This window comes from Mytilus trossulus, chromosome 4, assembly GCF_036588685.1.
Source record: "Mytilus trossulus isolate FHL-02 chromosome 4, PNRI_Mtr1.1.1.hap1, whole genome shotgun sequence".
Classification (NCBI taxonomy): Eukaryota; Metazoa; Mollusca; class Bivalvia; order Mytilida; family Mytilidae; genus Mytilus; species Mytilus trossulus.
In genome coordinates, this window is record NC_086376.1 from 76,631,249 (window position 1) to 76,656,845 (window position 25,597).

At 31.4% G+C, this 25,597-nt stretch overlaps 1 protein-coding gene across 7 annotated transcripts in view; it reads left to right on the plus strand.

Moving 5' to 3' along the window:
• Positions 1 to 25,597, plus strand: part of LOC134715993 (complexin-like) — a 100,523-nt gene that overhangs the window by 10,699 nt on the left and 64,227 nt on the right. For 6 of the 7 annotated variants that reach the window (XM_063578631.1, XM_063578637.1, XM_063578642.1 and 3 more), the window contains exon 1: positions 21,698 to 21,892. The gene's annotated coding sequence lies outside the window, so the exon portion shown is untranslated. Of the gene's footprint in view, positions 1 to 8,136; positions 8,244 to 10,395; positions 10,501 to 21,697; positions 21,893 to 25,597 lie in introns of those variants that run through there. The other variant, XM_063578632.1, reaches the window with a different exon arrangement.

The following is a 25,597-nucleotide window of genomic DNA, read 5'->3' on the forward strand; positions in this document are numbered from 1 at the left end:
ATTTGTTTTTGTAGCTACTAATTTTTTGTGGTTATAGGAAATCTTGTTTATTAGTGGCTTTATAATTTCCTGGTTTTGGCATAACTAGTATAGGTATATATAAGTATACCTTTCTTTTTTTTTTTTGTAATATTTTGTATAGATATCAACAAATAACACAAAATGCATTGAACTTGAAGTATAATAAAAACTATTATTGCTCTTTAACATAATTATTGAATTGCAGGAAATATCACTAGTCTTTTTTTCTTAGAGTAACAATGAGTACCTATGTCCTTTTGAACTTAAAATTTATAATAATTTGGCCTAAATATACTTCTGCACCAGTTTATCATCACAACTCCTCTGAATCCACACAAAAGAATGTCATGAAACTTTGTAGATAATAAGGACATACATGTACTATGTAGATGTGCATATTGACAGTACATCATGATTTTATTTTTTTCTAGGAGTTATTCATGTGCCTTGGAATTGATTTTTAGCCTTAATATATATACTACTTCAACAGTTTGTTATCGCAACTTCTCTGAAACCACACAACAAATTTTAATAAATTTTGTAGAAAATAAGGATATATATATATACTATGCATATGTGCATATCAACAAGAAATGTTCATTAATTGACTTATGTAAGAGTTATGAGTCTTTATACTTAGGAATCTAGTGAGATTTAGTTTGCCTAGTGATATTGTGGGGTATGGAGTATGTGAGTGTGCTTCAAGGGTCTTTTATGAGTTCTTTATTATTTAACAGGCTAATATTTAAACTTGAAATTATTTTTAATTATGGAATTTGCAAAATTTCTTGTGCTTGAAATTTTTAACAAATTTCATGCTTATTTGGTATTATAATGTTTAAGCAGTTCATAACACTTTCCATAAAATGCATTTTGTATAGATATGGTTGTGTGCGGCATAGTACATTCTATTGAAAATGTACTATCTTGTTTGATATAGAAAGAGTTGCAGAAAAATCTGTCTCAAAATACCCAGTATTATTTAGAGTTACCTCCCTTGGAACTTAAAAGCTTACCATCACTTTCATAGATTGGAATTGTTCAATTAGAACTAATTGTATAGATCTTAGTTACAGTTTGGATGATCTTGTTACTTTAAATAATCAATCAATCTTATCTCAATATTGATTCTCCTAGAAATAATACTGATGCAATAAACATGCCTCATTAGGATAAAAGAAACCCATCAGACACTTAGTATGGATGTCTAAAATGTCTTTTAATCTTGTGATAGGCAGATTGTTTAGTGCCAATGGCAGATAATCAATTGAATTTGAATCTGAAAGACATATTTTTGTATGGGTTTTGTTCTTATCTGCCAGTTGGACTTGAAACTTGATGACATTTTCTACATCAGTATTCAAGATTTTATTCTGTTATATAGATTGGGCTGTCATGTCGTTTAGTTTATGCAAAGTAAGAAAGATTTTGATGGAAGAGCATACATAATCTTCATATAACTGTAACTTCCATCATGAAAACTAAAAATATTTTTGCATTTGGTGGTTGTATTTCACTGTTCAATGATAGATAATTCCATGTATGGAATTTAAAACTTTTTTTACGTCTTCTTCTACCATTATATTTAGATACTGAAGAAGAACCTCTATACACTTTAAACTAGTGACTATATTCATGATATTGACAAAATTTAATTGTTTGAAAATTTATTTTTGAGAAATAAATTAAAAGTTCTAGGGTAGGTCAGGTACAAAATGTAATTTGAACCCCACCTATTCTTTTAGTCGGCTTTATTGATTTGAATAGACACATTTTAGACTAAGGAAAAGCTTTTCATTACGTTTTGACTTTAAAAAGGATCTTTGTTATCATCACATTAGTTTATCTAGTGAAAGTAGGGATGGTTGTCAGATACCATATTATTTGCCATCCTTCAACACGTTCAATATATCCATATATATATGTTGATAAAATGTACATGTGCCAGTTTATCTATTATGTCCCTGGAGGTTTGGAATGTTATGGATACATTGTAGTAACTTTGTTTCACTATATAAAAGTATGTAAAGTAGCTGAGAAAGAATATTTTTGAGATCTTAATTTGATACCAACTTTTCTAAATCTGCACTTTGAATGACAAATTCTTTTTGAATAAGGAATAATGATGTACAATACTAATTAATTTGAAATAACTGTTTTCAATTGGACTTGGTTATTTATATTGTAAAATGGTTTTTATACCCCTGTTTTATGTAGATACATTCTTGTTCTCATTCACATACAATTCCCTTGTTGAAATGCAACAGAGATACTATTTACAAATGTAGCCCTGCTATTTTTCATGCACCATCAAATGTTTAATAGTCTCTGACTCTCTGTAATATTTCTTTACAACTTTTTCAAGTGTGTCTAAGACAGTGTTTTGGTATACCATTGTCTGTCCATCCATTGTCCATACTTATATCTATTGATGAACTGCATATCATATTTGTTAGCTCACCTGGCTCAAAGTTCCAAGTGAGCTTTTCACACTTGGTGTCCATTGTCGTCCCCTAACCGTCTACTTAAACTTTTTCAAAAATCTTCACCTCTGAAACTACTGGGCCAAATATAACCAAACTTAACCACAATCATCATGCGGTTATCTAGTTTAAAAATGTGTTCGGTGACCCAGCCAACCTACCAAGATGGCTGCCATGGCTAAAAATAGAACATATGGGGTAAAATGTAGATTTTGGCTTATAAATATCTCTGAAACCAAAGTATTTAGAGCAAATCTGACATGGGATGAATTTCTTTATCAGGAAAAGATCTAATTCTTCCTGAAAATTTCAGATGATTCGAACAACCCATTGTTGGGTTGCTGCCCCTAAATTGGTAATTTCAAGAAAATTTTGCCGTTTTTAGTGGAAGAAGACGTCAAGTCTTCTGAAGACTTAAGGGGCCGACCCTTGGCAATGAGTCTCCGTATGCCGCATTCATTTCGTGTATTACAATTTCAAAACAACTTAAGATTCCTGACACCGATTTTTACACATGATTAGGCATCTGAATCATTTAATATGTAAATTATGATTGTAAAACAATCACTATCGTAAATATGACCCTTTTATTTATGTAAATTATTAGATTTGATCTCATCCACATGAACGTTATTTGTTTACTTGTAACAGGATGTTTTAACTGTAGATATATGTATTACGCATGCGTGAATTTGGTATCGGGACAACTCGCCCTGTTTACAAGTTCGCCCTTGAAGTTACGAATTTGCAATCCTGCAGACAAGAAGATTTTATTTTTATATAAATAAAAAGGATATATAAAGTGTTATCTTTATTCATGGTTTTCCTTTGTCATGTGAATTAAATGCCCTTCGTAACATACATGTGAACCTCCCGTTTAGGAGAAAAAACTCTCGTGGATGAAATTTTTCAGACGCCATATTTGATCATTTCTTACTACTGTACGGATGTAATTGAAACCTGTGTTAAATTTTACCTGAACATCAAAGAAGATGTATAATTATATGGCTTCTCTTGACAGCTTGGGTGTCAAACATACTGGTAATCAACGATGTTTACCTCCGGCTAACTGCCGTTGTGTTATCAAAACGATGTGTATTGGGAATATTGAAATACTTTTTTGTTACTTCCCTTTGTTTTATCCTGTTTTCAGTTATTTTGCTTTTAAAAATGTAAATGGTAAAAAGACTATAAATGATTAATATTTTAATCAAATAATCATAAAAGGATGTTGATTAAATGAATTTAAATGATTTTGGACAAATAAGAAAATTAAAATTTATAAATTATTTTAGCAATCTAGACCTCCTTTCAAGGATTAAATTGAAGTTTATATTTTAAATTTGTTTATAATTGGTTTGAAGTCAACATACAATATGTGCAACTAGACTTATAGGTTAACTTCTGCTAGCTTCATGTATATATTTTCTACTGATTTAATATATTACTAGAATGATGCAAACAGACTTAAGGAAAAGGCATGTAAGTTCATCATACAAATATGACACTTTTTCTAGACAATCTAGACCTTGCAAAATATGTCACTAAAAATTGTAACCTTTAAAATTGTTGTTGTGCAGTAAAAACCTATATGGGAACTTTCAAAAGTTGGCAGGTATGTAACAAGTCTTAATATTTTTTATGCTCCATTTATGGCCAATATGTTTTCTAGTCTGTCCGTCCGTCCTGCTTCTGGTTATAAAGTTTATGGTCGAGGTAGTTTTTGATGAAGTTGAAATCCAATCAACTTGAAACTTAATACACATGTGTTCCTCTTGATATGATCTTCTTAATTACTGCCAAATTAAAGATTTTACCTAATTTTTATAGTCAACTGAACATAGAAAATGATTGTACGGATGGGAAATCCATGTACTTACATGTAATGATGTATGACCTTTTCTTGTTTGAAGAAAAAAAAACCATTTTAACGATAATGGAACAAAGCAGCCTGGGTAAGTGGGGCTGCTTTTATGGTAATTCAAGTTACTTTTTATTCACCTTCTTCCACTTCAGAGCTATCAGCTCTTTGATTGGTTATTATCTTGAACATGTTGAATATTTATTATAGATAGAGATAAACTACAAACAGCAATAATGTTCAGCAAAGTAAGATCTACAAATAAGTTAACATGACCAAATAGTCAGTTGACCCCTTCAGAAGTTATTTAAGGAATGACAATAATATTTTTTCTGTCTGTGAAGAAATAACATAAAAAATGTTGGTGCACACTGAATAACGTGCGTAGCGGGTTATTTAACTGTGTGCACCAAATTTTTTATGTTATTTCCAATAGACAGAAAAAATATTACAGTCATTTCTTATAATTTAATCCTAAATTCCATTTTAAACTGTAGAAAACCATGAAAAAACGTTGATGACGTCACGGTCACATGACTAAATTATGTCTATAGGCTCATAACAAAATTACGTCAGCCAATCAGAAGACGTGTTACATCCAAAATTAAATTATTGCCCTTTATAGTCAATTTTTAACAATTTTTCATAAATTTTGGTAATCTTTAAAAAAAAAATTGGTCAAAAGGTCAATTTTCCTATTTCCTGCCAAATTTTCAGACCAATCAGGCAATCCGTTGTCGGGTTTCTGTCCCCTGAATTGGTAATTTTAAGAAAATAAGTCAACATGATCAAAATGGTCAATTGACCCATAAGGAGTTATTGCCCTTTATAGTCAATTTTTACCAATTTTCATAAATTTTGTAAATTTTGATAAATTTTTACAAAAAAATTTCCACTGTAACTCCTGGGCCAAGTTCATTATAGATAGAGATAATTATAAGCAGCCAAAATGTTCAGTAAAGTTAGATAGAGATCTATCTACAAACACATCACCATTACCAAAACACAATTTTGTCATGAATCCATCTGTGTCCTTTGTTTGGTATGCACATAGACCAAGGTAAGCGACACAGGCTCTTTTAAGAGCCTCTAGTTTTTCATTTATTATTTGTACTTAAATCTGACCGTAAGTTTTCTTGTTTGAAATGTTTTACATTTGTATTGATCATTTCTGTCCTGTTGAGCTGACTACAATGTATGCAGTATGACTTTTGCTCATTGTTGAAGGTCGTATGATGACCAGAAGTTGTTAACTTCTATATATGTCATTTGGTCTTTGGTGGGGAGTTGTCACATTGACAATTAAACCTGAAATGGCTAGACATAAGATGAGGTGGTATGAGTGCCAATGAGACAACTCTTCATGCAAGTTATAATTAATAAAAGTAAACCATTAAGGTCAAAGTACGGTCAAAGTACTGTCTTCAACATGTAATCTTCTTTATTGTATATTAAGTCCATTTATACATTTCTGAATTTATGTCAAGGGGTAGGAGTAAACCTAGCTGTTGTATAATTTTTAATGTACGGCTAGAAACAAGTGTAAACTTGTCTGGTTTGATTCGTTAGTAATTAAGTTTGTATGTATTCTGTATTCCTATTGTCATTTACAACTGCCTACTGAGTTATTGCAGAAGTGTTCAATCTGAATGTTTAGAATTTTAGGTTTGCAATAAAAGATGTTTAGTTAATTTGATGGTAAATTTACAGCTTGTTCAATAAAAGAAAATGAAGTTTTAATTTAAGTTGTGACTATCAATTCTCCATTTCAAATGTATTGGATGGATTTGACATTGATAGTGACGATTCTAAGATACTTTCAATTTCTATGAAATTAACCAAAGAATTTGAAATAAATACTCCACCATTAGAATGGTAATGCAATTTCTCACTTTTGATAGTGATAGATCTCACATACATTTTTGTATTTCTTTTATAACGGCTTGCCATTGGATATAATATTTTCCTGTCTGTGCAGCTGTCTGTTCGTCTGTTAGTCAATCTGTTTGTCTGTTTTGTATCAGGTTCAAGTTTTGGTTTAAAGTAAAGAAATAAAAAATGTGGTATTATAGCTAATAAGACAACTATCCACCAAAGTTCAAATGAAGTTGATGTAAGCATTAATTATAGGCAAATGACAGCCTTCCCCAATAAGAAATTATCAGCTATAAAACCTACCCCAAACATGAAAATATGAAACATGGCATTGTTTTCTCTAAATCATATAACATTATGTAAAAAAAACAGAAAAAAAAGAAAAAAAATATGTCATGTCAGGGCCTATAATAGCTGTCAAACTATACAATATGAGTTTTTGTGACATATATTCCAATTTTCCACACATCCTTGTTATTTAGACTCTGACCAATCTGGTGGATTGTTGTCTCATTGGCAACTCATACCATATTTACTAATTTTCATATTGGTAGTTTTGATCCTCAAGAATAAATGCTTGACTAAATTATATGAATCCTTTAACCTATTTATATCTTTTGTATAAATTATTAATTATAATATTAATATACACTTATAATATGAATAATGAAGTTATGTTAAATCATTGTTTTGTAAAATAGCTATAAATGTGCAAAATATGATTTTTCAATTTTCATAAAAAATCAATCAGTAACATTTCTGTAATGGATCATTTAACCTTATTTTTTACTGTTGACTTAAAATAGAGACAAGTGTAATGGGAGTTGTACATGTATATATATACATGTATTAATAAAGATTTTCTCCTAAGACATAACATTTTTTTTTTATACTTTTAAGGTAATTAAAGAACTTTTAAAAATGTTTTTAGTTAAATTACAAACAAATCATTTTCTCTTCAGAGAATTTTGACACCTTTTAAAAATAAAAAGTTGAGATGTTTTGTGGTAATTTTGTCTAAACTATATAAAATTGCAAGATATGTATATTGTACCATTGGAGAGTTGTTGAAACTTTTTTTGTATAAATGGAAGGAATTTTATCACAGTTTATACATGACTATAATGTATAGATTTATGATAGATAGAAAGAAGAACTAATGGTAATTTAAGTGTTGTGGGTTTTTTTTTTTTGCATCAGGTCATTAGAATATTCATTTATCTTATTCTGCAGTTTCAATTATCCTACCTCAATATGCAGAAAAATTGCACAAATTTTAAAATCAATTTAGATAGTTGCTCTATCAGAAATGAAAAATCAAAATTTAGATATTATGTTGTAATTTGCTTTATGTGGGTGGGCAATCACAAAAATATAGGCTTTAACCTTCAATTCAAATTTCAATAGAATCCATCAAATTATTCTTTTTTAAGTGTGAATTAAAAAAAAATGTAAATTTTCCAGTGGAACTACAATGAATGTGAAAAATAGTGATGTAAAAAAGCTATTTTTCTTGCTCTCATGTGGAAAGGAAAAGTGATAAAGAAAGTTTTATGTAAATGTATGCATGGTATGGCTGTAAACAACAAATTCTAATTTTTACTTCATTTCAATATTTACAATGAACAGTGGTGAACAAGATTCCATTGTAACTGTAACTTTCAAGGTGAAAAGATAGCATGAATTAAAACATGGTTTATTATACTTTAATTTAATCCTCCCACTCTCTGTTAAAAAGTGTGCTCTTCAAACTATTAAAGGGAACGTATAAGGTAGATAGGTCTATTTATTTTCCTTTATATTTATAGATAATCATGATATTTATATACCACATAATTATTTAATTTTGTGCTATTGTTGTTTAACATGCTTAACATTTATTACTTTCTTTTGTAGATTGAAGTTTTATCAGTCTTAGATTCTGTCTGTTCCTACTGTATTGTCAGTCATTAGTCTGACAGTATTATCAGTCATTAGAGAAAGTTAACATGTGATCTCAACAGGTTTGGCTTTATTTATTATAGATTATGAATATTATTCTTTATTTAATGAATATACATGTAAAAAGATGTGGGGTATATGTCAGTGAGACAACAACCCCCCAAAAATATGATGTCTATTAGTTGTTTCAGTGGCCAAGTGGTCCAAGTTAAAACACTGCAATTGATAAACATTTAGCGTTTGATTTTAGCACAATAAAAATATCATGATTGATTGATTGTTGTTTAATAATTTTAACAGCACACTTCTTAACAGAGATTTTATATACATTGGTTTCCTTTCCTTTTTGAAAATCACCAAATTGCATTGTACATATGGCTAATTCTTAGTGAACGAGGCTGCTGTTCGGTATATATCAGTTTAATATCCATAGATGTCCATAAAACTACTTTGCATCCTAGCTACTATTGATTCCTTAATAATTCTTTGCCCAAAAAATATATTTACATCATAACTTTGATGGTTAGAAATGGCTCAAACTTCCTAGCAACGGAAATGCGTTGTCAGTAGAGAATTTTATGGGACGATATTTATTTCACAATTATATCTTTGCTGTAAGAATTGTGAGTCTGAAAGATGTGTTTTTTCTTGTGGCTTCAGGGACATCCAAATTGAGGAAATAAAATCCTATGTTTAATTTCCGCTAGTATACTTATCGGTAACTGTCAGTCCTTGAACAATCAGTTACAGTCGGTTCTCTTTATCTTTATAATATCCATTTACTTCCAAGAGAAGAACATTATTTTAATTGAAAACGATATAAATAAACGTTGATATGGTCTCCTGAAGGTATTGCCCCAAAAAATCAATGTTGAACCAATTTGTATAGACTGTTGTTGACTTCCTGAGAAAAAGAAAAACAAATTTCTGATAGACTGAATGTCTTTGACAAGATAATTGTTTCCTTTTTATTAATGTTGTTATCAAAAGTAGTGAAATTGAATTTAAACATTAAAAAAGCTATATTATTGAATAGTTGAGGTATGAAAGTGCAGACATTGTCAGTATTTCAGTACTTAAAATTACGCTGCTGGTGTTCTTTATACTTTTTGCTAAATACAGAAAGAATAGTTAGAATCAAGTATTCTATAATACCATTATTTTTGTGGTTGCTAGTAACACATATTTAATCTTTTGTGATAAAGATTATCCTAAAATCTCATAATTTTTGAAAACTTTTTAAGTAATAGACATGCAGTAACTGTAAACAGTAAAATTGTCTAACAATACAATATTCTTGATCTATAACAATGCCACTGTGATTAAAAGCAAACAATATAAATAAAAAAGATGGACACTAATTATATACAGTATTGATATCATAGTTGTCAAAAGGTCAAGGTCAAGGTCAGAACTATCCCCATCCAATCAATGAGGAAACAGCATACCAAGTTTGACCATAGTTTGATTAGGTCTTACGCTGTCACGGTACAAAAGTTCTCATCTGGACACAAATTGAACAAGATTTTACTATCATGGGAATTAAAGGTTAAAGCAATGGTCAAATTGACCTGACTTTGTTATACTATACACACCTGATCCATGGTGTAACTGTTATATCAAGTTAATTTAGCTTTATAGAAATTGCAGTACATATACATTGGAAAATATAGCACCTTGAAATGCATGATAATAAAAGTCACAAATTGTTGTTGCTCTAAACCAGAGGTTGTAGGATTGGTATTAGCTATTTGTAAATACATTTTAAATAATTCTCATCACTCCTAAAACTGCATCACAATATAGTGACAAGACCTTCAGGCTCCCATCACTATCCTTCAGCCTAATCTTCAGTTCATGTAAACAATTAGATATAAAATGACGTTATTTTACAAATATTGATCAGAATTGAAATAATGAAACTATTCTTGTTGTATCTATTGACAGTGTAAAATATGAACAACATAAAAAATTGAAAAAAAAATGGGCAGATGATTTTTAGGAAGATATACGTGAAAATCTGTGACAAATCTTTCACACTGCAAAGCACAAACAAAAGTTTCATCATTCCTTAACTATGTTTGCAGTCTGACTAAAGCTAGCCCCCACTTACATTTGGACAAAGGCAAGTCGATAGTGGGGGTTGGCTTTAGTAAGACTGATATGTTTGTTTTCTGTGTCTTTATATGATAATATCTAACTTTTACTTTGTAGCATTGATATTTAGATACAGTCATGTGAGGCATTGATTAACATAGTTCCTGCCACTGCCAGTTTGTCCAGTTCAGGTTTCATGTTACCATAGAAATTTAGTTTGAGGTAAGAAATTTCCATCATAAATCTGGACTATGTTGTAAGTCTTCTGTTTTCTGCAGTTAAATTTGATATCTTGATAATATTGTTTCATTATTTTCACTGTTGTAAAGAGAATGAACACAAGTTTATATGTTGATTTTACAAGAAATCCTCAGTGTGCCAGTGGTTTAAGTAGTCAAACTAGTGTATCACAAGCCACTGATGTTGCCAGTAGGAATCCCTCTCCGGCAGGTGCACTGGACTCTTAATTGACTAGGATTGTCAGTTTCAGTTCCATTGGTTCTCTCTGGAAACTCTGGCTCCTCTACTAATAAAAACTAGTCTCCAAGAAATAGATCAATGGTGTTGAAAAGTGGTGTTAAACACCTATCAATTTGTCTTTGTATTCTATAACACTTATGTTAGTTAATCAAAGTTGGACCCCTTGTTGTCCCTCACTACCACATATTACTTAGATGGCATCTATTCATCAATCTATCTGTTATTCCACATCATTCTTCATCTGTCTGCCCAATTGTCTTTACTGCCTTTCTGGAGATATTTTAGAAATCAACTGAAAATAAAAACTAATTACTTTTCAATATAAAAATAAAAAGATTTGGTTTGATTGCCAATGAGATAACTATCCACAGGAGTCTAGATAACGTGAATTTAAACAACAATAGGTCACTGAAAGGTCATCAATAATGAGCAAACACAAACCATAAAGTAGGCTATAAAAGGCATGACATGATGTGAAATAGATCAAACAAATTTCAGTTTCAGTGTAAGCTTCAGTTTCAGTGTAAGCTTAAGTTATCCTTAACATTTATTGAAACACAAATATGACAGACGTGAACCATAGACAGCTATCCATATACTGACACTAAAAACAGGCACATATAGAATGTTTTGTGGTAAATCAATATACCGGGGTCGAATTTTATCTTTTTTGTGTACTGGCCAGCCCGACCAGTGGACTCAAATCTACCAGTCCTAAAAAATATCGTTCATTCGACAAACACTAATATAAATAATAAACCATCCCCCATTCCTAGTACGGGTAATTTATTTCGCAGGTATTTTTTTTGGTAAATGATTTGAGATTGCCAAGCTGTCAGTGATTTTTATGGACAATTCTCTACTGGTCCACCAAACCACCAGCTGACAAAGTCTACTAGTTGGATGAAAATTCTACTGGTCTCAGACCACCGGACCAGCGCTAATTTCAACCCCTGATTTAAGAAGATGTGGTATGAATGCCAATGAGACAACTCTCCATCCAAGTCACAGTTTGTAAAAAAGTAAACAATTATAGGCCAAAGTATGGCCTCCAACATGTAGCCTTGGTGCACATAGAACAGTAAGCTATTCAGTCTAACCTTTATAAAAAAAAAACGAGAAATATGAAATACCTATGAACCACATCAACAAACAACAACATGTTTGTAAGCGCTCAACATTCCCTCTAACCTGGTACAGTATAGTAACAGCACAACAAAAGAACAATAAAAATTAGTTGGAAAAGGCCAAACTCTATAGATTGGTATGAAGCATCAAAGCAACTTGCATTTAGTAAAACAGACACAAATTAGTACTGATATAATTGAACGCACAGTCTTTGAAAGCTAGTACAAAGCTAATTGAAAAACTAATAAAAATATCTTATAAAAAAGAAGATGTGGTATGGTTGCCAATGAGACTACTCTCTACAAGAGACCAAAACGACTCAGAAATTAACAACTATACAACTATAGGTGAGTAAAAGCCCATACTGTATAGTCATCTATAAAAGGCACCTAAATGACAATGTTTGTCCAGACTTATCATCAATCAGTACAGGTCATGGTAAGGCCTTCAAGAATGAGGAAAAACAATACCCTATAGTTCAATGGCCTATATGTCAAAATATAAAGCAATTCAAAAGAGAAAACCAATATTTTGATTGAAAGGTATTGAGATATTCATCCTATTAACTATGTTTGATTTACATAATACGGACCAGCAATGAAATCTGTAGGGGAATCATGTAATCATCCTACTGCCAGAGAAATGTGAATAGTTCTTCATTAATTCTGTTGTTGGTACATAGCAGTGAATTCCCTAAGTGTCCTGTTATTGTTGGTATACAGCTGTAAAATTTCCCAAGTATCCTGTTGATTTGTTTGTTAACAAGGTAAACAATTTGGCAATATTGTTAAGTGAAACACACTGATATCAACATCCAAGAGAAACCATATTTTGGTAAAGTTATATTTTAGCTCACTTTTTGGCTTATATCTCTGAAACAAATTCATTTAGAGCAAATCTCCCATTAATAAAAATGTTCATCAGGTCAAATTCTATATCTCCCCCTGAATTGGAAATTTTAAGGAAATTTTGCAGGTTTGGCTATTATCTTGAATATAAGATATGTTTAATAAAGAGTAGAAACTTCTTATCATTAGCTATTTGTGCGAATGAAGCTAAGATGTGTACTATCAATGAATATATAGAGTAGAAACTTCTTATCATTAGCTATTTGTGCGAATGAAGCTAATATGTGTACTAACATTGAATATATATCTTATCATTAGCTATTTGGTCCGAGAACACAATTAATTTGTAGTGCATTTCTTTTAGAACATAAATGAAAATAAAAAAAATCCCACCTGCGCTTTCTCAATGAAACTTTTACAGTGTGTTGTACTACTTTTGGGACAAGTTATATCAAAATTATAGAAAACTTCATCGCCTCTAACTCAAAATATGGATTTAGGGTGTCTTGAAATCCTTTGACAGCTTCCGAAGTGCTAATTTTTAACCTTTTTTATCTGGACCAAATCACTACTTTCCTGTAAAATTCTGGACCCAAATTTTTGTACAGTGTAATTTCACCCCCGAATTACAATTTGAGGCATTAAACATGGAGAAATAAATTTGGAAGGGGTATAAAAATTATTGGCAAGTAACCCACTGTTAACACTAGGGACTATATTTGTGGACAACGAAAATCAAGGGACTACAATTGTGGTCTTGGACCTAATAGGATAGAAAGAGTTGATAAACCAGTTTACCCATCCACGAGACAACCTCTCTAACAGTCAACCATTCCGCCGGTTCACCGTTCCGACGTTTAAACTTACCGACGGTTGACACCGCTGTCGGTTAACACAACCGTCGGTTCAAACCACGGTTAATTAACACTCCCGCCGGTTGTCACCCTGGCCGGTTCACACAATCGCCGGTTGATACCACTGTCGGTTAACACAACCGTCGGTTATACGAACAGCCGTTAACAAAACCGTCTGTTTTACTAAACCACCGGTTAACCCAACAGCCGGTTGACACTACTGCCGGTTAACACTACCGCCGGTAGACATCACGGACGGTTGACACAGCCGCCGGGTTTCACAACCGGCGGTTAACATAACCGCCGGTTATCTGAACAGCCGGTAACAAAACCGCCTGCTTTACTACATCGCCAATTAAAACAACCACCGGTATGCACTTGATCACCCTAGTAACGGACAAATGGATCAGTCTGAACCGCCGGTAATGTCAACTGTCAATGGAAAAGTGTATAAGCAATCCAAAAACACAAGTAACCATTCAGCCTCTGAAGAAGGTCCTTAAAGGACCGAAACTGGTCAGGCTTATTATCATCAGGTGCTATTGTCTAGTAGTAACGGCATATATTTTCCTATATTTTATGCTAATTTTTAACCTTTTTTATCTGGACCAAATCACTACTTTCCTGTAAAATTCTTGACCCAAATTTTTTTAAAGTGTAATTTCACCCCCCTACTTTAATACAATTTGAGGCATTAAACATGGAGAAATAAATTTGGAAGGGGTATAAAAATTATTGGCAAGTAACCCACTGTTAACACTAGGGACTATATTCGTGAACAATGAAAATCAAGGGACAACAATTGTGGTCTCGGACCTAATTTGTGCGAATGAAGCTTAGATGTGTACTATCAATGAAATATATAGAGTAGGAACTTCTTATTAGCTCACAGGACTAAAACCTAAGTGAATTACTGTACTGTTTTTAGCTGGGCCAATCAGTTCATCAATGTCTTATTGACTGATTGTAAAGCAATATGAAGAAATATTTGAAATATATACCTTATCATTTAAAACAGATAAACTTAACCCCAATGTATTTTAAATGACAATATATCGGAAAGTAGGTGAAAAATATATTACCATACTTATTTGCTATTTTACATGTACAAATTTACGTTTAAATTGATTATAATTGGTGATATTCAATAAAGCATAAAACGTTGATTTAAATGCATGTTTCATGTTATCTATCTAAGGAAGATATTTAATTCTATTTTACGTGAGTGTGATTATTTAGTTTTATGAATTGAAAGCATGCAATGTGAAACTTTTAGTTATGCTTGTAACTTACAACAAAAAGTTTTTGTTTTTATTATCAAATACAATATTGTTTAGTTAAAATTATTTTATCTAGTAAAGATATTATGTTGGCTAAAGTTAAATGTATATATATGTGAAGTTTTAAAAATAGACAGTAAAATAATTACAAAAATAACTATGGTATATTTATTTTTAATTTTGAAGACACATAACCTTAAACCTGTTATTAATGCCCCCTTCAAGGAGAGCATGAAAGTGGTCTCATAAGACAAGTGGTCTTTTAATACAGGTTCAATCTATTTGAAATGTACTAAAGAAGGACCTAAAATTAATGGTCTTAGAACACAAGTGTTTGCTAAACACAGGTGGTTTCTTAAGCAGAATTGACTGGAAAGGTAGTTTTTTTATTTAACCTGGTTACATTTGACCAAATCATCATTTTGCACAATACGTTTGGGTATGATTGAGACCAACATTTCAGGCAATATTTTTGATGAATAATCTTTATAAACTAATAGAATAACTGTTAACTGTTTTTGTGAAATTTTATATGATCAAATATTGTTATTGGATAAGTGCTGTTATCACAAAAATACAAAACTGATTGAGACATTTAAAAATAAGATGATGATTGCCAATGAAACATCTATTTCAACACAGATTTAATGATAACAGGCTATTATTTGAACTTGGAATTATTATCATTTTTTTTTTTTTATTTACATAAATTTTTGGTTTGAATTTTTTTAATAAATTCCATGTTTATTCTATACTTAAATGTTCTCTGCTGAGCACAACACTTTCTATTACAAAGAAGATAGTAAATTTTCAATAGAATGTGCTGTGCCGGGCACAACACTATCTAACCAAAATACATTGTATGGAAAGTGTTATAAAAGGCTCAAAAGATTATAATACCAAATAAACATGGAATTTATTAAAAATTTCAAGCACAAGAAATTATGCAAATTCCATATTTAAAAATAATTCCAAGTTCAAATAAAATAAAAGATTGCTGTCCAGCCTTCAACAATGAGCAAAACCCTTATAAAATTCAGTCATAGTCTACATGGTCTAGATTTAATAAATCCATAAATTTTGACTTTACAATAAGAGGGAAATCATTGGTCACAGTCAATTCTGACAAACTGATTGACACAAAGCCATCAGCCATCTAATTTCAGAATTGCAATTTTTTTTTGAAACATCATGTACCTCACATGTCCCATATTTAATCATTTACTGACTGACTTAGTGTCTTAAGTTTGATTTGTATATATTGATTTTATGTCTGAGTAAGTGTTTCTTTCATATTCTAAGTGACATCCAATCATCAGAGGTGGATTTAGGTGGACAGGGGCAGTCAGTGGGCCTCCACTTTTGACAATTTCTGGATCTGCCACTGATCATAAAGTTTGTTGTGAAGATGCATTTATCTAAAGGTTTATAACAGTTTATAATCAAAAGTAGGTCCCTTTGATATTATATTTGTAACAGTCACTGATAAAAATAAAGATAAGTACGCCCCTTTGACATATATTCTGCAAGCATCATTGAATTATATTAACTTTAATGTTACTCACCCAACCTTGCTAGTACATCTGAGCATTTTACATCAACATACAGCTGTTTAGAAGAACAGTAATCTTTTTCTTTATTAAAATAAAGAAGATATGATATGATTGCCAATGAGACAATTCTCCACAAGAGACCTAATGACACAAACATTAACAACTATAGGTCACCATAAGGCATTCAACAATAAGCAAAGCCCATACCGCATAGTCAGCTATAAAAAGCCCCGAAATGACAATTGTAAAACAATTCAAACGAGAAATCTACCAGCCTAATTTATGTACATGAAATGAACAGAAAAAAAATATGTAATACATTTACATCAACAAACATAAACCACTGAATTGCAGGCTCCAGACTTGGGACAGGCACATACATACAGAATGGGGGGGGGAGTAAACGTGTTAGCAGGATCCCATTTTGTTTGATAAATTGAGTTTTTCATAGTTTTTCATGACATGTTTATCTTTCATCCATCATACTTTTTTATACATACATCCATTGATATTATGGATTTTTTTAAAGATCAGTAGAACTTTTCCCTATGTTAATTAAGTGTATAGTTCCTGTTCTCATTAAAATTTTATAGAAATTAAAACTTTTATGAAAAACTAATTTGATTGCCTGCAGCAATGGCAGATTGCGTCATATGAAATTGACATTACTTGTGATGGCTTCATACTCAGTGTTCTTGAAGTACATGCATGCAATATACAATTTAATGAAATGGTTTGTGCTTGTCAGATTGGAGAAGTTTTATGGATTACACAAATTAATTCCATGTGTAAATTTTGTCATGGCTGCAGATTGATCCATTGTCAGATTGTTCATCAGCTTGAAACAACTGCAGATTTTCACCATTGTAAATCGACATTTTAGGCTGTCAAGTATTTTCAATCGAAACCAGGATTTTTACAATTGATAACAATTCAAAGAAATATATTTATTTTACTGATTTTATTGGTTTATAAATAAGAAGAGATGAGGCATGTATGTCAGTAAAACTGCAACCCAACAAGACAAAATGCAGTTGTTAAAACTTTTGCATATTTTATTTCCACAAAAAGCCAGTAAACTTAACCAAAAAGGGGTTATCTAGTTAGGGTGAATGTGTCTATTTTTATGTTTAATTTTTTTAGCTTCCTCTTTTAATCTCTTATTAAAAGTGTTAAAAGTTTTAAAAACATAAATGATAATGAACTTTTATGCCATAAATAGTATTTTGTTAGGCAAGCCCAAAATAGATTGATATTATACACCATTAGAAATGTTCAGCTTTGTTGTCAAGTTTTATGATGCAAAGATATGAGCATCTTAAAGGAAATTGTTTTAAAAAATGGATAAAACAGATACAAGCCACAATTAAGCAAGATGTTGCAACACTATTTCTAAAGATTTAACACAAAGTATTTCTTTCAACACTTAGATTTTTATTTATAATCAATGACTAGATTTACTGTACCAAACTAAAATGTTTCATGTAAAACTACAATTAAATGCTAAGGTTTGTTTGTTGAGATTGACAAGAAAATGATACATTGTGGTTGATATATAAAATGGTCAATACAATAAAATGACTAAATGGAATGTTTCATTTGATCAATAGACTCCATCAGTATTTACCAGTTATGGATTGTGTTGTTTTATCAGTTCCTGGGTATCAAGTTATTGATAAATGCTGCTGAATTATCAATGTAAATTGCTTCTGTTTTATGATGTTCTAAAGTTCTAACTCCATCTATGTTGGTAAAATAGCTAAACGGCTAAAAATAGAACATAGGGGTAAAATGCAGTTTTTGGTTTATAACTCAAAAACCAAATAATTTAGAGAAAATCTGACATGATGTAAAATTGTTAATCAGGTCAAGATCTATCTGCCCTGAAATTTTCAGATGAATTGGACAACCTGTTTTTGGGTTGCGGCCCCTGAATTGGTAATTTTAAGGAAATTTTGCTGTTTTTGGTTATTATATTGAATATAATTATAGATATAGGTAAACTGTAAACAGCAATAATGTGCGCAAAGTAAGATCTACAAATGAGTCAACATGAACGAAATGGTCAATTGACCCTCTAGGAGTTATTGACCTTTGTAGTCAATTTTCAATCTGCTTCCTTTGTTTAATATTCACATAGACCAAGGTGAGCGACACAGGCTCTTTAGAGCCTCTAGTTGTAGTTTCCAGACAATAAATTGTGTTTAAGTGTATGAATCTCTCTAATATTGTACAAGGTTCCATACTAAAAAGGAAAGGCTGGGATTGAGTTTGAGGGTGTTATCTGATCCAAGGGAAAAAATTTTAAAGTTGGGGGGGATTTTTCCCCCATTTTTTAAGGGGTTCAATTTTTTCAAAGTTTTTCAAATTTCAAATTTTTAAAAAGTTTAAGAAGAAATCTGCAATTGCTCAGTATTGCACAATAGATTTGTAAGATCTTTGGTCACATTTATTTTGTGTCAGAAACCTGTATTATGTCAAAATTTGATCACAATAAAAATTCACACAGTATCAAGCTTGAATATTGTTTCCAAATTGACCTCAACTGTTAAGGGTTGGTATCAAGCTGTGCTCAGCTAAGCATTTTTGTTGAGCCTACAACTTTTGTTGCAGAAAGCTCGACATAGGGATACTGATCCAGCTGCCGTGTTAGCTTACTTCTTTTAAAAAGCTTTATATTTAAGAAGATGGAAGACCTGGATGCTTCATACTTTGTATATGGATGCCTCATGTTACGAAGTTTCCATCAGTCACATGTCCAATGGCCTTGACATCATTTTCATGGTTCAGTGACTATTTGAAAAAAAGTTAAGATTTTTTGTAATGTTAAATTCTCTCTTATTATAAGTAATTGGATAACTATATTTGGTATGTGCGTTCCTTGCAAGGTCCTCACCCGTCAGACAGTTTTCACTTAACCTCGACCTCATTTTATGAATCAGTGAAAGGTTAAGTTTTGGTGGTCAAGTCCATATCTCAGATACTATCAGCTAAAGGTCTAGTATATTCGGTTTATGGAAGAACTCTAAGGTGTAAATGTCCAACTGGAAGGTGTCATCTAACCTTGACCTCATTTTCATGGTTCAGTGGTTATTGTCAAGTTTTTGTGTTTTGATCTGTTTTTCTTATACTGTATGCAATAGGTATACTATATTTGGTGTATGAAATAATTGAAAGGTGTACATGCCTAGCTGGCAGGTGTCAAGAATAATTTTACAAGCCTGGGCTGCTTGGCCTGTGGTTCAGTATGAAGACTGCAAAAGGTGAACTGTATTTGGTGTATGGAAATATTTTATAATCTATTTGTCAGTTGTGCAGGTTTCAATAGACCTTGACCTCATTTTCACAGTTCATTGCTCAGTGTTAAGTTTGTGTGTTTTGGTCTGGTTTTTTTAAACTCTATGCAATAGGTCAACTATATTTGTTGTATGGAAGAATTGTTAGCTGTACATGCCTGCCTGGCATGGTTCATCTGACCTCGACCTCATTTTCATGGTTCATTGGTCAATGTTTAGTTTTCTTGTTTAAGTTTATGTGACAGTTATAATAAAGCTTTATATTTAGGACTATCAGCATATTATCAATGATTAGTAAAGAAGGCAAGACATTTCTGCATGTGCACTCTTGTATTTTTAAATGGAAACCTTTTAGATTACTTAATACCTGGATAAACAGGATAGTTTAAACAACTAGGCATTCATTGTCTTATTCTTATCTTTAGAAAAAAAATTCTCATCTGAAACTCTATGACTAATATCTTAACAAACATTCTTAGAGTAATATTTCAATGATCCTGACTGCCAGCCAACAGGGTACAAATATTGCTATCAACACATAATATGCAATTTTAAATTTTTGAGAAACCTATACATTGGTTTTCATGTACATGTCAAAAATTTTGAATTTACGGTGGTTTATTCTACTTAAAAAAGAGTTTGTAATTTTCAAAAAAAAGTAGACGGAAAAATGGGTTGAAATATTACACAGAGCTGTAATAACAATGCATGCTAAAATTTTATAGGTATAAGATATGGACTCTTACATAAGACTGATGCAACACCAATTTGATTTTTAACTTTCATGGATGGATTTTACAGAAACCGGATAAGACCTTCTAAACAAAAAATGAATGGCAGGACATATTTAATATTAAATGTCATATAAAATGCAATTTAAGCTCAATATTTGAGTATAAGCAGGAACTACGACTGTATTCTTTTTAAATGTCAAAATGTGTTCATATCTAAGTTTTTTTGTCTGTAAAATTTATTTGCTATAAAATGGATCAAGTGATTCCAAAGAATTGGAAATCAACTTTGTTGAGATAATTTGCAGACCGACAAGAAGTAATTTGTTTTGGCTTCCTTTAAGTAAACATTGTGTTTTGCAGACAATATACATGGTTATCAGATAAACTGTATATTTTCTTTTTGTAAAAAGTAATTTTGAGAGCAGTCCGAAATTTACTAATTTGAGGAAATCTGTTAAGAAAAATCCTTCTAACTCAATTTTGAAATTATTAAATACAATGAATTCCATATATAAAGACAGAAAACATTTAGGCAAGATAGTGTATCTAAAGTTCAAGTTCATTGAGGAATATAGCTTTTATACCCAACAGAACAGGATTACTTTCACTGAGGCATAGAATATCAGTGGGTGGTACACTTGTAAATACCTCTACAAATGAAGCAATGGAAACATTAGCAAGCTTAAAGGCATAGCCAAAATCACCGCTTTATAGGTCCTTTTGGATGAATAATCAATGAGACAGCAACTTAACAACACAAAAACAGCAAACACAACTAGTGGTTAACATTCATCCCTCACCTAGACAATTCTCTATACTAAAGAACAAGTTCTAGATTACCACTGTTTAAAATTGTTATGAATGAATTAATAGATGATCTGCCATTAAAATCAAACTCACGAAATAACAAATTACCAAGATGTTGTTTGCAGCACTCATCAGTGAGTGTAAGAGAAATTTTTAAGCCTTTTGCATCTGTGATGATTTTGACATAAAGATAAACATATCTGAGACAGTTTTCACTTGTGAAAGACACATCCTAGCTTATTTTCCCTCCGATCTTTAACTTAGTTTGAGCAATGTATCATGACAAGTAAATTGAATTAGAACTGTCATCCGTACCATATGGAATCCCTTTAACTCGGACACAACTTTCTAATTTGGCAAAACGAATCATTGATTTTTGGTCATTAACGGAGGCATCTATTGGTCTTCCGTGGTATATGTATTGATAGGGAATATACCATCATATACAAAATGCAAATCACGTTGTTAACTGTTGTATTTACCAAGAAGAATTGATTAGTGACTGGATTCAAGGGTTTCTTCACTCTTGTCATTCTTTGTCTTTTCAGTGTTTTGACTAGCACAGCAGAGAATAAATTTGTAAGAAAGTGGAGTACTTGGATCTAACAGAAGACAGTTTTCATTTGGTAGAAAGGTATGAAGAGTTTAATTTATTTTTCATTCTGTCTGAAAACTTTAAAAACAAATTTCAATTTTGAATTGTTGAATATTTTTCTTTTAATATTTTGAGGCATTGAATGTTGATAAGGAATAACTGAAACTTATTGATTAAAAAAAGATGTATAAAAATGAAAAAAGAACAACTTTTGCCTTGGCATTGTCAGTTTGTTTATATATGTTACCCTTTCAATGATATCTTTCACTGCTCTTTTTAACACTTGATCAATTTAAATTTGATAGGTTTGGCCATGGTTATACTTCATAAACTTCACCCTTAATTTCTGTAAATTAAGAAATGAATAGGTGCAATTATTTTTTTAAATTCTTTACCTCTAATTGATTGATTGTTGGTGTTTTATCGCCACTTTGAAGCACCAGTTTTGGGCTAATTTGTAGCGGCCAGTTTTAATTGTTTGAGAAAGCAAGAGTGCTTGGAGAAAACCACCAATCTTTGATAGGAAAACTGACAATCATATGTCAATTAAGATTGGATTCAAGTTCACCTGGTAGAGCGGGGTATCAACTCCTTGACCTCTAGACTCAAAATCTACTTAATGAAATTTCAAAAATTTTAAGTAGCAAAAATCACTGCTGAAGTCATGAATGCAAGTTTTTATTATTGCAGACCTTCAATAAACTGTGGTATTTTTTTTCTTCAATTTTACAGTATATAGAAATGAGTTTACCAATTGGAAATGTCTGCTAAATATAAGTGTCCCTTCATTATAGAATCATATTCAAAACAGTGTGGTCCTGGCCATTGATTGACAACCTAAATTATTCCATTGACTGGGGCAGATTAGGTGAACGTTTGTCGGAAACTATCACTGCTCACTATGTACTTGTTAAAGACACTGAATCTGTGGGGTCACCAAAGGTTCTCAACATCTAAATAAAGCAATTCGAAAAACAAATCCGGAATAATACAATGTGTTGATTTATATTAATAATATAAATCAAAACATAAAGGTTATTCCTGAATAATTTTTCGAATTATTTTATTATTAAAGGCGTTTTAAAGAACCTTTGGTGACCCCACAGTATAAATTCTATAATAAGTAAGAAGTGAGCAATGGTTGTTACAGACAAACGTTCACTTAATCTGTCCCAGTCAATGGGATAATTTAGGTCGTCAATCAATGGCCTGGACCACACTGTTTTGAATATGATTCTATATACATTATCTCTTAGCAAGGTAGGCTAAAAGAGGGGTGAAAGATATATCTACAAGTGAAGTGCATACTTGTGTCAAAAATTAAACTGACTGACAAGGCCATGGCAGAGAAAGAAAAAGACTAAAAGACAAACTACAGTATACAAAACACAACATAGAAAACTGAAGACTGAGCATCACAAACCCCACCAAAAACCAGTTGTGATCTCAGGTTCTCTAAAAGGGTATGACGATCCTGTTTCACATATGGCCAGTGGCGGATCCAGAACTTTTCCTATGGGGGGTCCGCTCCAGTCATGCTTCAATGATTCCCTATATAATCAACCAAATTTTTCCCAAGAAAGGGGGGGGGGTCAGGCCCTCCAGGGCCCCTCCCTGGATCCGCCTATGATGGCACCCATTTTGTGTTGATTAAATTGCCAAGTTCATAAGTCACTAGGTTATTACTGTTCTTTCCTTCATTTGATAGGTGAACAAATATTACGAACTTAATCTAATATGTCATTATCTATTTATTTAAAATTTTGCTATACATGTGTATAGTTTAACACTGTAGCAAGTGATATTTGATAAAAGTTTTATGTAAGTCAATTTTGCAATAAACCTAGCAATATGCTGTAAACATAGGTCATTTTATGATTGGAAAAATAAATTAAAAAATGTGAATATATGTAAAACTAAGATATTCACTTGTATGAATACACCAAGAAAATGTGAATATTTCAAAAACTTATTACTGTAAGTGGTCCAGGAAGGCAAAATAAGATGGTACCTAAAATCTATTGGTTTACATGATAATTCATATGAATCAGTTTTATATTACGGCAAGGGATATTATTTATATAGCAATATAACATTATAATTAGGGGGAATTATAAGTAGCTCTTCAGTTTGTTTATGTAATAATCATGGTGATTATAGAAAACCAAAAATCACCAGGAATCAATCAGATATATAAATGTCTTAATAAGCCATGCAACATCAGATTTACCTAAGAGCCATCTTACAATAAGAACCTTACCATTTGTCAATGAAGAAGATGAGTTAGATGACTTTACAGAAAACCAGTTTCCTTTTCTAGACCAATTTAATCATGCTTATAAGATTGTTACAGTGTTGTAACCATTAATTTACTTCGTATTAATAGGATTTTGTCTGATTTTTTATGAACCTCCAAGGAAACGTTGTCATAAGCATATATTATCTGTTAATTATTGTCATGATATGGAAATAAGGTTTCTGATGTGAGGAGATAGTACTTTTTGTTCTGTAATTTCTACACATAAATCGCAGCAAGTGACAAACCTTCTTCTAGGCCATGTTATGTATAATGACATTAATACTTAAAGAAATCCAGTTAAGTCAAGGGTAATTCCATAAAAAATCTTTAATTTTGTATATAAGATGATCTTGTTAGACAGAATAATTTGACCATTATTGAGATGAGTTTGTAAGACAAGTATAGTCCATTACTGTCTTATGATAAGTACAGGGATCATTGATTGTATATTCTGATCAATGTTTCCCTGGTCTTTATCGCAATCATCTTGTCTGGGAAACAGCTAATACAGGAAAACATGCATGTCAAATACTCAACCGTTCACTGAATTTCTAAGGTTTTTATTACGTAATGGGATTTAAAAAGTGAACAACGGAGAAGTTGGACAAACATGTCATACAAACCCTTCACACCATTTTGAAAAAACTAAGTGAGTCTGGATTCTCAGAACCTGATAGGTTTGTGATAAGCAGATTCCTAAATCAAACTTTGTTCATTTAATTTTATGATATACTGACATAATACTGCATTAATATCAAAAAAATATTAAATTTATAAATATACATACCAGTGAGGTACAATTTAAGGAACAAGTTTCACAACTTTTGACAAATTTTGCACACATAATTGGTATGGGTAGTGCATAAGATGATTTACAAAGTTCATAGTTAAAAGTCAAGGTCAGAAGTCTCAGCACTATGTATCAATAGTATACACAGTAAACAACATAGAAAGTGGAAAGTGGAAAGGGATTAATATAAGTTGCAAGACTTGTTTCCCAATCCACTATAAATAAATATATTTAAACTAAACTAACATAGAAAGATACACTATAAAATATCAGTTGGAAGGCTTAACTCAATCAAAAACGTAGTAACACAAATTAACACACACTGCATATATATTTTTATGCCTCCACCTCTTAGTTACCTCAACATATAGTTTTACCCATGTCTGTCATACCATTTTTCCTATGTTGTTTTCTTGACTCTTTAATTGATCCTCTGTATTGAGGTCAGGTGTTTTTTTGGTTTCATTTGTGTTTAATGATGAGTTGTAGATCAAGCTTCAGTTCTGTGTGACTTCTTTTCATGTATTACTTTGGCCCTTATAATTTTGCATGTATTTGCTCTACAAATCAATAATAATGTGCCTTAATTAAAAAGGGTTGAAAATTGGCAATTTATGTTTTTTGTTTAAAGTATTTTTTTGTTTTTGTTCCAACA